This window comes from Gracilinanus agilis, chromosome 1 (assembly GCF_016433145.1).
Source record: "Gracilinanus agilis isolate LMUSP501 chromosome 1, AgileGrace, whole genome shotgun sequence".
In the NCBI taxonomy this organism is placed as follows: domain Eukaryota; kingdom Metazoa; phylum Chordata; class Mammalia; order Didelphimorphia; family Didelphidae; genus Gracilinanus; species Gracilinanus agilis.
The window spans coordinates 663,387,386-663,401,977 of NC_058130.1; positions in this window are offsets into that span (position 1 = coordinate 663,387,386).

A 14,592-nucleotide genomic window follows, 5' to 3' on the forward strand; every position below is an offset into this window, starting at 1 on the left:
TTTTTTTTAATTGCAAGGGTAAGCTTTGGGGTTTACAGAAAGTACAGCAGGAGCTTCAGGGTGTTAAGGATGCATCCTGCTGGGGGCTCAGAAATTCAAAGGGGGAGCATTAGGGGTTCTAAGCTATCAAGGGAGAAATGCAGAGACTTCCAAGGGATTATAGGAAAAAGCTGGAGAAAACCAGATTTTAGAAATTGATAATATAGCATCACCAACTGTGAGAATAAGATTTTGCTGTTAGCTGAAGTAATGAAAAAAGAAAAAGAAATGGGTTGTTAACCTGCTTACACTCATTATATTGTTAAAGAATTTGTTAAACAATTGCCTGTTCACAATGGAGATCAGGATAATTTTCTTCCTGTTTTGTTTTTGGCTTTGTTTTTAATAAAAGGAGGGTGTATACTCCAGAGGGCGTTGAGTAGAAAATGTTGGAGGTTGATTCAGTAAGTCGAAGGTGAAAGTGGAGATCCTCATTCCAGGCCACTTGTATAAAGATAGAAAGGCAAAAGGTGGAATATTATGTGAGAGGTACAGCTAGCAAGCCAGTTAGACTGTTAAAGAAAGGACATGAATGAGAGTGATAGGAAACAAGGATAAGAAAGTACATGAAGAGAGAGGTAATATGAAATAAGCAGAAATCTATCTCTACTTTTGCCCTCTGGAGTCATACAGAATAAGTCTAATACCTCTTCCATATGACAGTCTTTGAAATATTTAAGGAAAGCTATCATCGCTCCCTTAGGTCTTCTCTTGTTCAGAGTAAAACAGCCCCAATTCCTTCAACCATTTTTCATATAATTTCCAGATGCTTAATCACCGTGGAGAACTCTCCTGTGAGCATGCTCCAATTGTCCCTTCTAAAATATATAGCCAATAGAACTGAGCAAGTACTATAGATATGGTCTGTCTAGGACATGGGACAATGGAACAAATATCTACCCTCTCCTCCATGCTACTACTAGTTACACAGCTCAGGATTTCATCAACATTTTCAGAAGTTATGTTACACTGATGACATATAGAGCTTGTAGTCAATGAAAACCCTTAGAGACTTTTTCTTTTCCCAAGATACTTAAGCCAAGTCTCTTCTGTCTTTTACTTTTTAAAAAAGAGTTATATTTATCCCTATAAAATTTCTTGGAGTGAGATTGTGAAATAGCCCATCTTTATAATATCTTGTTCAAAAAACATCAATAAAAATGCCCAAAAGAAACTGAACTACCAAGAATTCGACAAAAAAATTAAACCACTCAGGGCAGGTAGGTGGCTCAGTGGCTAGAGAGCCAGGCCTGAAGACAGGCAGTTCTGGGTTCAAATATGACCTCAGGTACTTCCTAGCTGCTTGACCATGGGCAAGTCACTTAAGCTCAATTGCCTAGTGAAAAGATAGAAAGCAAGGGAAAAAGTTTTTGCAAAGGTTTATCAAAGCTGGTTTGGCTCATGCATGGAACTGAACAGGAAAGATTCCAATAGAGTGTGGGGAAAGGATTTAAGGGGGACTCAGAGAGTTGGAAGGGGGAGTCTCCCTGTCTCTTCTGGAGTTTGAAGGAATCACTTCCTGCTGGGTTAACTAACTTTCTGTTGGAAGCCATTGGCCCTATTCCTGAGATTTTGCCTACCAAACCATTCTGTCTCTGAGGGAGAGATCAGATTCATCCAGATTTCTCCTGTTTCCTTGACCTGATTCCTGTGTTCCAGTGCCCTAATATATTTCATATGTTGCTAAGAAGAAGCCAACCTGAGCCAAGAGTGATCTGTCTGTCTGAACTGAGGCCAAAAATGTTTGAGAACCACTGGTCTAGAGAGTCAAGTGGAGGTAGAAGAGACGACATATTTCCAGAAGAAATATTAATTAGCCCCCTGGAAATTAATTTTTTAAATTTTAATAGCAATTAATAGGAAAGATAAATGCACCTGTGGCCATCACTGCCTCCTTGGATCACTGCAGCACTCACCAGGGGGTGGTAGCGCCCACTTTGGGAATCACTGCTCTAGACTATTCTACCTTCTCACTCTGGATGTGCCTCTGCCCCCAGGACCTTCTATGATTGGTGAATTTCTGCCCTAGAATACTATTTCATGAAGTGCTCAGGCTATCATTGCTTACACTTAGCTCTACTCCTGACTCAATGAACTTTTCCAACTCCTCCCTTGTAGCCTTCTCTCTAGAAAGGTAGCCTCCTTTCCTCTATACTCCATTTCCTTTTCATATATCTTCTTCTTCCAATTAGAATATGAAATCCTTGAGGACAGGAGCTATCTTTTTTGGCAACACAATATAACTTGGCAATACAACTTCCTTGTTAACTCACTGCTTAGCCTAGTGCCAAGCAGATAGTAGACACTTAATAGATGCGCTGTCTGTTTAAATAGAAAAGGGGAAAAGAAATAAATAGAAAAGGAACTGAGCATGATCAAGAAATCTCCTGGTACAATGAAGGCAAAAAATGTCTTGAGTCACATGACCTCTGTTCAACTCCAAACTCTGATGGCTAAACTCTATTGGACTTAGGTCAAGTCACTTAATCGCATTGGGGATGTTTCCTTGATTGTGAAAAAATATAAGGGAGATGGCTTTCCAGATCTATGATCCTGTGATGGACAAACTCAACAGTTTAAAAGTTCAGTGAAAATTAGAAGCAAAACAACAAATGGACAAAAACATAATTGTTCTTATCATTTGACAGAATGGTAGAAGAATCATAAGAGTTAGGTCTGAAAAGAACTTCAGAGGCCATCTAATATAGCCCTTTTATTTTACAGACAAGGAAACTGAGATCTAGGGAACTAAAGGGACTTGGCAAGGTTACAGAGGTATTAAGTGTCAGAGATGGTATTTGAATTGAGACCCTCTAATGCCAGTCAGCACACAGACCACATTGCTGAGGAAGCAGAAAAGCAACCATAAAATAACTAGAAAAACCTATAATTTTTTAAAAGAATAAAAATAAAATATCTGGAGGGAATGGCAAAGGGACAAATTTATAATCATTGGACTTAAACTGGTTAAAAAAATTTTTTTAAGAATCTGATCATTTCATTTCAGAAAATTACATAAGAACATTTCTCAGAAATATTGAAAATAAGAGGCAGATTTAAATACACAGAATTCATAGCAAGAAACAAAATTGAACACCATTCATTGCACAAGACACTCGATCTCCAGGACTTTCAGTGGCTGCCCCCCATGTCTGTTTTATGCTCTCCCTTCTTACCTCTGCCTCCTGGCTATCCTGACTTCCTTCAGGTCTCACCCTAAACCCTACCTTCTGCAAAAGACTTTTCTGGTCTTCTTTAATATTAATGCCTTTCCTCTGAGATTTTCTTCAATTTTTCCTGTATATATCTTGTTTGTATACACGGTCTCCCCACCCCACCCCCCTTTATATTGTGATCTCCTTCAGGCCTAGGATTATTTTGCCTTTCTCTTTTAGGCTTTACATCCCCAGTATTTAGCACAGTGCTTGACACATAATAGAGACCTAATAAATGCTTGTGGACTTGACTATAACAAGATGATTTTTCAAGCAGCCAAGAAGTGCATCAGTATCAAAAAAGATAACAAGGGGGTTCACATGACATATTTACATAAGTGAAATATAGTAAAAACTAGAGCATAATACAAAATCTAAGAGGCAGTTAAGAGACATAAATGGAAAAAGAATCAGGAAAGCCTGAGTTCAAATCCTGCCTCAACCATTTGCGACTAGGTGACCTGGGGCAAATCACTTAATCTCTCTCAGCCTCTAATTCCTTATCTATAAAAGGAGATAATAGTTTCACATACTTTCTAGGGGTATTATGAAGACTATACAGGTGGAAAATTTTCCACTTTACCAAAGCAAAGCACAAGCTCCCAAAAAAGAGCCCCATAGTGTGGGTCTCAGCCAAATTTATCTCTGAAGCCTCTGTACGTCAAATGAGGATGTACTTAAAAAAGATGCTGGGAATATAGCTCAGGTGTGGCAAATTTTCCACCTGCACAAGACTAAATAAGAAGAATATATATATATATATATGCATATGTATATATAATATCACTTTTTAAACCTTAAAGTACAACATAAATGCTAGTTATTATTACTGTTGTTGAATGATATATTCCTTCCAAAATTGGCTTTCATGTGGTATCAAGCATATTTTTGGAGAAAAATCACAATAATTTATAAAACAAACAAATTTGAGAAATTTATGAGGAAAAGTTCTTACGTTAAAACAGTCACTGACTTACAGAAGCCATTAGGATACAGCACCTTTGATATATATCTGTTGTCATCACACTTAGTACCTTGGTTAGGATTGCAATCGATTAACTAGTTATCTCTGCATATCACCATAATAGTATATAGTGAAGCAGAGAGAGAAGAATTCCTTGGAGCTGGGAAGACTGAGGCTCTTATCTTTTTTTTAATAGTTTTTTATTTTTTCCCTAATTACATGTAAAAACAATTTTTAACATTCTTTTCTTTTTTTAGTTTTGAGTGCCAAATTCTCTCCCTTCTTCCTCTCTCCTCTTCCTGAGACAGTAACCAATCTGATATAAATTTTATGTTTGCAACCATGTAAAACAATTTTTGATATTAGTCATTTTGTGGAAGAGGTCTGGAACAAAAAAAGGAAAGAAAATGAAAAGTAGTATGTTTTGTTCTGTGTTCAGATTCCATCAGTTTTTCCTCTAGAGACAGATGGTATTTTTCACCACGAGTCTGAGATTGTCTTGAATCACTATATTGCTAAGAATAACTAAGTCATTCACACTTGTTCATCAAACAGTGCTTCTGTTATTGTGTACAATGCTCTCCTGGTTCTGCTCACTTCATTTTGTATCAGTCCATGTAAACCTTTTCAGTATTTTTCTGAAATCATCTTGCTTGCCATTTTTTATAGCAAATAGTACTCTATTCCAGTCATATAACATAACTCATTCAGCCATTCCCCAATTGATGAACATCCCTGAGGTTCATCTCTTACCTCTGAGTTTTATAAATTTTGTGACTATGGGGAAATCACTTAACCCCTCTGTTACCAAGATTCTTTCTCTCTAAAACTGTGATAAAAGTACCAGATTTGCCAGCTTCACGGTGTTATATATATATGGCTCAAATGAGAAACTGAAAGCACTTACCAATTTTAAGGTAGCTGTTGATAGTTGTGGCCATAGCAATAGCAAAACTAATTTGGCAAATGATGGAATTGATACAGAGAGAAAAAAGAGAAGACAAGGAAAAAGCAAGATATTTATTTATTTTTAAAACTCTTACCTTCCATCTTAGAATCAATACTGTGTATTGGTTCCAAGGCAGAAGAGAGGTAAGGGCTAGGCAACTTGCCCAGAGTCACACAGCTAGGAAGTATCTGAACCCAGGACTTCCCTTCTCTGGGCTTGACTCTCAATCTACAGAGCCACCCAGCTGCCCCCCAAAAGCAAGATATTTAGAAATACTACACATAATAATGAATTATAGAAAATATAGTGAGAAATGGGGATAGAGAGTTGAGGTGGATAACTTCAGAGCATAACTCCTTTCTTAAACAGGGGACTCAGAAATAGAGTTGACCCAAAATTTTCAATTTAATATCAAATTTACTGGAGGTTTTAATGAAAAAAACCACAGAAAAGAGGTGCTGAATGAATTAAAAAATACAACCCAACAAAACATTGTCTACAGGGAATATAACATTTCAAAGGATAAGGATAAATTTAAGATATGTGATAATCAAAAGTTTACCATGTGAGATACCGAAAAATTTAAAGTCATGATTATAGTATCTAAGATGCCTTCATTAGAAAGTATGAAAAGAGAGAAATGTGGGAATTATACCAAATTCAAAGAGACAATGAGAGACAATCAGTATTAATCTATTTTTACCTCATGATACCATGCCAAGTTCTGCCAGTGGCAGAGGAGGTATCTCACTTCTCTGACCCTCAGCCTTTGCATCTACAAAATGAGGGAGATGGACTCAGTGATCGCTAAGTTCTTTTCTAGGTCTAATGTCTTGTCTTCTGAACCTGTGATTCTCCAAGTCTGTTTTTCTTTCTGTTAGGAGGACAGTGTTACACTGATTAATAAATTGTGGTACATGCATTTTAGAATATTGGGATTACTAGACTATTGCTGTGCCACAAGTAATTACTAATATGAAGAATAAGTAAGAAAAGAGTACCAGGAATTACAACTATATAAATGAAGAAACAACAACAATAACAAAAAACCTTGAATACTTTGTAATTATATTCAAGCTTGATCTAAGAAGAGACAAGTAGATATTTCATCCTTTCTTTGCAGAGGTGAACAATTATGGTGTGGAACAGTGACTATACTGTAAGAATTAGTGGATCTGTTGTTTAGTTTTGCAAAACTTTATTTTTCTCCTTTTTAAAAATTATTCTTTTGTGAGGGATGATTTCTTGGATGAGAGATGTGGGAAGATTATTTCAAAATGCAGATGATATGAGAATAGAACATATTAATTAAAATCTTTAAAATGAACAGGACTAGTGAATTGTTGGGCAGCTAGAGGGCACATTGAATAGAGTGCTGGACCTGGAGTCAGGAAGGCTCATCTTTATGAGTTCAAATCTGGTCTCAGACACTTACTATGTGACCTTAGGCAAGTCACCTAATACTATTTACCTCAGTTTCCTCATCTGTAAGATGAGCCGGAGAAGGAAATGGCAAACAACTCCAAAATATTGCAAAGAAAATCCTAAATGGTGTCATGAAGAGTCAGGAATGATTGAAATGACTGAACAACTACAACAACAACAATAACAAATGAATTATTTGGGATATGGGCTGGTGGGAGTCATTCAATTTATGTTTGTCAATAAAAACTAAAGCCTCAAAACTTACAACTCCATGTTTGAAAGAGCTTTCTATCTTTTTTTAAATCCTTACCTTCCATTTTTTTAATCAATATTGTATTTGTTCCAAGGCAGAAGGGCAAAAAGGACTAGGCAAAGGAGTTTAAGTGGCTTGCCCAAGGTCACACAGCTAGGAGGTATCAAAGGTCAGCTTTGAACCCAAGACTTCTCATCTTTAGGCCTATTTCTTAATTCATTGAGCCACCTAGCTGCCCCCGATTTTAAAGATTTTTCCAGTTTCTTTGTTTTTTAATCTCATCCCCAAGCATATGCAGGAAAGGGGTTGACTTCTGTTACACATGGTTTTACTAAAATACAACAACTTTGGTATCTTTAGGAAATTCAGTCCTTTTCTCTTCAACACAATTGTTTCTCCTCATTTCTCTCCTCTCTTCCTACATTTAGGTCAAACTGGAATGCAACATATTCCCTGATCTTGTTCTGCCTTATGTCCTTTTTTTTTTCTTTTTTTCCCCCTATGCTTGGAACTCCCTCCCATCTCCCCTCCATCTTCTGACATCTTTATTTTCTCTCAGTACACACACATGTATATATATATATATATATATACATATATATATATATACGTATATGTATGTATGCGAGTATGTATAGATATGTTTATGTGTGGCTATCCTCCAGCCCCAGAATGTAAATTTGAGGTTTGGGACTGTTTAATTTTTGTCTTGGTGTCTTCACCATCTAGCACAGTGCCTAATACACAATAGTTTCTCAATAAATATTTGATAGATTGATGATTTCATTCAATAACATGGGTGTCACCTCTGTGAAACCTGTCTGCATGTCTCAGTGACAAATGATCTTTTCTCATATTAATGAGGACCCTTTGCTTCACTCATCTTTTTTTCTATCCCAGTTTACCTTGCACCATATACATTTGTGCACAAGTTGCATCTCCCTATTAGACAATTAGCTACCATAGGGCAGGGACTACATTCTTAAACTTTGGATTCACAACTTTGGATTTAAATTTTGTCACTGTGGCTTCCTCTCACATAATAGATACTGAGTGAATTTTTGCTGAATTAAAAATGAGAGAGAAAGGCAAATGACTAGAATTCCCTACTAAAATATCCCAAATTGTTAAGTGTCTTCCATTGGTGTAAATTGTTCTCTTGTGATTTTATTTGTCAATAGTGTCTTCTCACTACCGTGCCTGCAAGAGGACAATGTTGGCAGCCACTGAAGCCTTGTATTCAACTTTCTAAGCTTTGGCTTTCATTTTCTTCCAGCAAGGTCTCTTTTGCTCACCCTTAACAAGAGGAGTCACTTGCCAGATCACTTTTCTTACATCCTTGAAGCTACTGCCAACACAGTGTTGTGAGTAAAGATGACAGGGTGTTTTGTCCCCAGCCAATACTCCTGAGCCAAGTCCCATGCTCATTTTCCCCCCTAGGGATGAATATCTGCATTGAACAGAAGACTCTGAGAAAAGAGTTGGGCTCTGGCTATTTACCTGAAAAATCTGTATTGGGGACATCCATAGCTCCTGCATGCACATTAACCCATCAGGATGCCTTTACTGAACACCTACAATGTGCCTGGCACCTGATTTTGGTGAAATATTTGAGATAAATGTCAAGAAATCCTGACACATAAAAGTGGCAAAGTAGAGGGATTATTCCTGGAAAGGTGATCCTGTCCTGTAGATGGCTAACATGAATTCCCAGGTGCTCCTTCTAGGAATTTTTTCAAAGCATGTATTTCTGGGGGGGAAAGCACATTCATGGTGACTATCAATACACCAACTAAGAATTTGGGAAAATCTAGAACTCTCCTCACTACTATACCCCTTCTCACAGCAACAGAAAGTATGTTGCAGCATAAAAGCCCCTGGATTACCCTAGAGATGTAGATACTGTTAACTATTCTGCCTTAAACCATAGACATTGAAGATACTGGATGTAGAGACTCAAATCAATGTGGAGGACTATGCTAGGAGGTACAACTACAAGAAACAAAAATAAAAATAAAATGGTTCCTGTCCTTTAGGGGCTTACATTCTACTAGGGAAAATCCAAAGGATACAGACGGAGCCTCAATCTCACTTAGGGTCACTTACCCTCCCTGGACCCCTTTTATTCATCTGAAAAATGATTTCCAAGTTTTCTTCTAATTCCAACTTTGTGAAAATGAATAGACATCCCAGAAGCTTCCTTTTCCCAAGTGGGGTGCCCAACTTCCTCCTTTAATATGCACAGTACTACCTCCCAACATGCCATGCACAGGGACGATGGTTGCCTGTCACATTTTCTTCAGCACATCCATCCCTTCTGTCCCATTCAAAGTCATGACAGTTACTATCTAATTATCAATCAAGATCTGCTTTTGTCAGATAAGAAAAAATGCAATACTACAGCTGCTGACTTAAGTATTATGCAGTCCAGTCACCTTCTCACCTACTGACATGCACATACATAAGTTTTTAAAGGAGGAGGATTTGACTGCTTAAAAAGGGTTCCCACTTGGGTCTTCAAGAAGAATGATGACAAAGTGGTACTGCTGCCTCCACTAGCTCTGAGAGAGAATCACCCTGAAAGAGGGGTATAGAACTGCTGCCCTGGGCTCATCTGCCCTTTCAATAGTTGAGAGAGCTGACAATTTCTCTCAAGTGGGTTTGCCATAAAATGTGGATGCTGGAGAATGCATCAGGCACTGAGCCCACACTCCTAGGCAACAAACCTTTATTAAGTTGGCTCTCCATACTGTATCAGGCACTACAGTAGTGGGTGCAAAGACATATACCAAACAATCTCTGCCCTCAGGAGCTTACATTCTATTAGGAAGGATGCTATGTGTTCGCAGAGCAGCATAATGCAAGGCAGAAATTGATGACTGTAAGGAAAAATAAGACAAAGGGTTTTAGAAATAGCTAAGGATGAAGAAAATGCAGCTAGGGAGATGAGAAAAGACTTTAAAAAAAAAGATTCCAAAAGGCAGAGATGATGAGAGAGTGCTTTAGAGGTTACAGAGGGAGTAGAAGGGAGGAGAAGTATGTAGAAATGCACAAAGGCAGGAGATGATATATCAAGTTTGGGAACTAACTAGTAATTCAGTGTGGCTAGAATGTAGAGTGCATTAGGAGGAATAAATATAAGGCAACTTGGAGTTAGATTGCAGGATGATTGAGTGATTGGGAATTTGCCAGTAAGGACTCCTGGTGACTGATAGTACCCTGATGTTTGCTAAAGACCATTCTCCTAAAACTGTCCTTTTGGGAGATAGTTTTCCTAAATGATGCTAAGATTTATGTTACCTTCTATAGCTACAAGGTAGAGATTCAACTTCAAGACAACTAAGTGGTGCAGTGGCTAGGAGTCAGGCCACTTTTTCTTCTTTGGAGACAAATTAATTTTTTTTATAATTTCTCAGCATTTAGTTTAGATTATTTAGTGGTGATTATTTTTTCCAGTTTATAATGATATATTCATTTTGTATATTGTTTTCTTGGTTCTTCTTGCTTCATTTTATATCAGTTGATGAAAGTCATCCCATGTTTAATTGCATAGTAATATTCCATTACAATCATATAAAACAATGTTTAGACACCCCCCCCCAAACAATGGAACAATCTATTTCATTCCTATTCCTTTGCTACTACAAAAATATTTGCAAACCTTTAGTCAGCACAATGGAGGGAACACTTAGAGAAACTGTGTTCAAATCTTGCCTCTGACTCTTATTACTTAAGTAACCTTGGGAAATCATTTAATGTTCCTGGACCTCAGTTTACTCATCTTTAAAATGAAGGAAGGGATTGGATTAGATAACCACTGATAGTCCTGTGAGCTCTCTTTAATTTTACGGTATTAATGAGAGTAGTAGGGCTCTGTATCCTTGGGAGATCTGCTCTAAGACCTACCTTCCTCTTGGTGTTCTTGTAGCCTCTCATCCTTCCCACCACCCAACTTCCACACACAAATACTTTAAAAAAGTGAGAGTGGAAAAGTTAAGTGGAAAGCAGAAGAAACTTGTGAGGGGTGATAGAATATTCTATGTTAAGTAAGGGCAGCTATGTAGTACAATGGATATACCAAGCCCAGAGTGAGGAAGACCTGAGTTCAAATCTGTTTTCCGATATTTATTAGCTGTGTGACCCTCAGCAAATCATTTAACTTTATTTGCTTCAGTTTCCTTGTCTATAAAATGAGTTGGAGAAGGAAATGGCAAACCACTCCAGTATCTGTGCCAAGAAAATCCCAAATGGGGTCATGAAGAGTCAGACATGACTGAAATCAACTAAACAACAACAATCTTGAGTAAAAGCTGGTCATGACAAAAATGATTTTGGAGTGACCTGATCAGACTATCTGTAAAAGTCAGTTGAAGCTATCAAAGAGACTATGTATCATTATGCCCAGTAGACAGACCTTTATTCTCTGTTTACTGCTTTGTATTCCATGAAGACCTGAGTTTGAATCCCCTCTTTGCCATTTATGATTTATGTGATACCAGTGCCACTTAATACCATTTTTAAAAACCCTTAACTTCTGTGTATTGGCTCCTCAGTGGAAGAGTGGTAAGGGTGGGCAATGGGGGTCATGACTTGCCCAGGGTCACACAGCTGGGAAGTGTCTGAGGCTGGATTTGAACCTAGGACCTCCAGTCTCTAGGTCTGATTCTCAATCCACTGAGCTACCCAGCTGCCCCTACTTAATACCGTTTAACCTGTATGGACCTCAGTTTTCTCATCTGTAAAGCAAAAGGGTTGAACAAGATGGCTTTAAGGTCTTTTTCCAACTCTAAAATCTATGACCTTATGATCCTATGATGTTATCAGAACTGCAACTATCAATATTTGTGCTCAGAGAAGCAGTCCATCACTGAAGTGAGTGGTACAAACCACAGCCAGAGTAAATGGCACAAAATATCCAATCAACTATTTAACCTGGGGTTCCATTGGGGTGAACTCTGTAGAAGTGAGAGGAAGGATTCAGGTCTTCCAAGTACTTCCCTATTTTAATTATTTCTTCTGGTGGACAGGTACTGAGCTCTTTTGTTTTTATGCTACAGAAGAATTGCTAATGCTTTCAAGCCTCTCTAAATCCATCACCTAGGGCAAAACCCTGATTGCCTCATCTTAGTTACTGCTCCCTGTCTCATTAGCAAGTGGGTAGAAAGCTTTTTCCATTTAAGTCATTGTTTTTCCATTCTAGGTTTTTTTTTGGTGCTCCTAAAGAAAGAAGTGTCTCTTCTATATTGTGTTTTCATAACCCGAAAGGACAGAAATCTTTTTTTAATCCATCTTTAACTTTGTTCCAGAGAATTGACTTCATTTCTTTGAGAGGGATCTCATTGGCTTAAAGAATATGATTCATAGAAGGTCTACATGGTGATGATGAACAAATTCAATTATTTGGTCTTCCCTCATACAACTGAACCTTTATGCCCTGCAATAAATATATCCCCAAAATTTGTGTGTATATTAAATTTTATTAAATCAAATCAAATATCACTCCATTGCCTTATAGTACAACCTCCAAGATGTTTTGTCAAGTTCTGAGATCTTCAGATGGCAAGCTCAGTTGAAACACTTTAAATCTCCCACTTTTGGCTCACTTTCCCACCCTATCAAACAAATAGTGTTTGGCCTCTTAGGAAACAAAAGATAGCCCCGTGGTACAGTGGGAAAGGGCACTATGAACTGGGATACTTAGGTCAAGTTATGGTTCTGGCACTTACTGCCTATGTGACTTTCACATTTAATTTTTCTAGTTTATATTTTTTTTTATCTGTAACATAAGAGAGTTATATTAGATGGCCTCTTCCTGCTCTGAAAATATAAGCTTCAAGGTACTAGTAGTGGCTATTTAAAGAGCCCCTATTATATCTGTTTTTATCAGGGTCCTTTGGGTGGCACAGACGACAGATAGGTGGCCTAGGGAATCAAGTGCCAGACCTGGTGTCAAGAAGAACTGAACTCATATCTAGCCAAATAATAGAATTTGTTAATCATCACACTAAACCTCCTATGAGTCATATTCTTTAAGCCACACAACTTACTGGTTGTGTGACCCTGGGCAAGTCATTTAAGCCTCTTTGCCTCAATTTCTTCAAGGAAAAATGAGCTGGAGAAGCAAATTGCAAATCACTCTGGTATCTTTGCCAAGAAAACCCCAAAAGAAGTCATGAAGAATTGAACACAACTAAAATGAGTGATCAACAAAAGTCCTTTGACTGTGTAAATGGCCATCCTTCTGCTTGGTATCTGCTCGGTGATTCTATATTTAATATTATCAGTTTTCTCAAGGCTTGGATCACCTTTATTTTTTTTTATTTTGCAAGAAGAAATAGTAAGAGATTTTTATATTTATTTATTTATTTTCATTTTTTATTTTTACTTTGAATATTTTTCTCTAGTTACATGTTTCATGTTCTTTCCTTCTCCCTCCACACCCCCTACCCCCTGTAGCCAGTGTACAATTCCACTGGGTTTTACATGTATCACTGATTAAGACCTAATTCCATATTATTGATAGTTGGAATAGAGTTATTGTTTACTGTCTACATCCCCAATAATATCCCCATCAGCCCATGTGATCAAGCAGTTGTTTTTCTTCTGCGTTTTTCCTCCCACAGTTCTTCCTCTGAATGTGGCTAGTTTTCTTTCTCATAAGTCCCTCAGCCTTGCTCTGGATTCTTGCATTGCTGCTAGTAGAGAAGTCCATTACATTCAATTCTACCACAATGTATCAATCTCTGTGTACAATGTTCTTCTGGCTCTGCTCCTTTCACTTTCCATCAATTCCTGGAGGTCATTCCAGTTCACATGGAATTCCTCCAGTTTATTATTCCTTTTAGCACAATAGTATTCCATCACCAGCATATACCACAAATTGTTCAGCCATTCCCCAATCGAAGGAGATTCCCTCATTTTTGGATCACCTTTAGGCTGAGGTTATCTTTACTAAAGTTGATGGATCAGTCACCCATTCCTCCAAATAACAGAGGGAAAGGCTGTCCAGCAATATTTGCCCCCTACTTACTTTGTAACTGAGATATAATAAAAAGATACTACATGTGGTAATAAGCTCTGTGATATGGTGAATATAGTAATCTAGTCTTTGAGACCCAAAGCCCCATATTCAAATACCACTCTTAGTACTAGCTCCATGACCATGGGCAAGATACTTAACTTCTAAGTGCTTGGAACATTGAGAACTTATCTATTAAGCCCCAAAACTCACCATCTAAGTCATAAATGGGTTGGGCAGAAGAAATTCCAGTGGTTGAACTCCCTGCTGATGAAATCACAGATCCTTCCCATATATTCAAAACACTGTGATGCACTCATAGAAATTGCTATATAGCTTTTTTTTTTTTAGAAAGACCAAAAAATAGAAAATATCCTAATTAAACTTCTTTCTTGGTTAATATATGGTCCTATAATTTGTTAGACAAAGTTGGCTCTGTAAAAAGCACGCTTTGGGAGCATGTAGGTCACTCAATGGGGAGAGCCAGATTTAGAAGACAAGAGGTCCTGGGTTCAAATCTGAATTCAAACACTTTCTAGCTGTGTGACCCTGGGCAAATCAATTAAACCCAAACACCCAGCCCTTACCTCTCTTCTGCCTTGGAACAGATTTCTGGTATCAATTCTAAGACAGAAAGTAAGGATTTTTTTAAAAAAAGCATACTTTGCACCATTTGTCGGGTCACACATAAATCCAATAGTTTATTATTCAGGATAAATGAGGAACAGC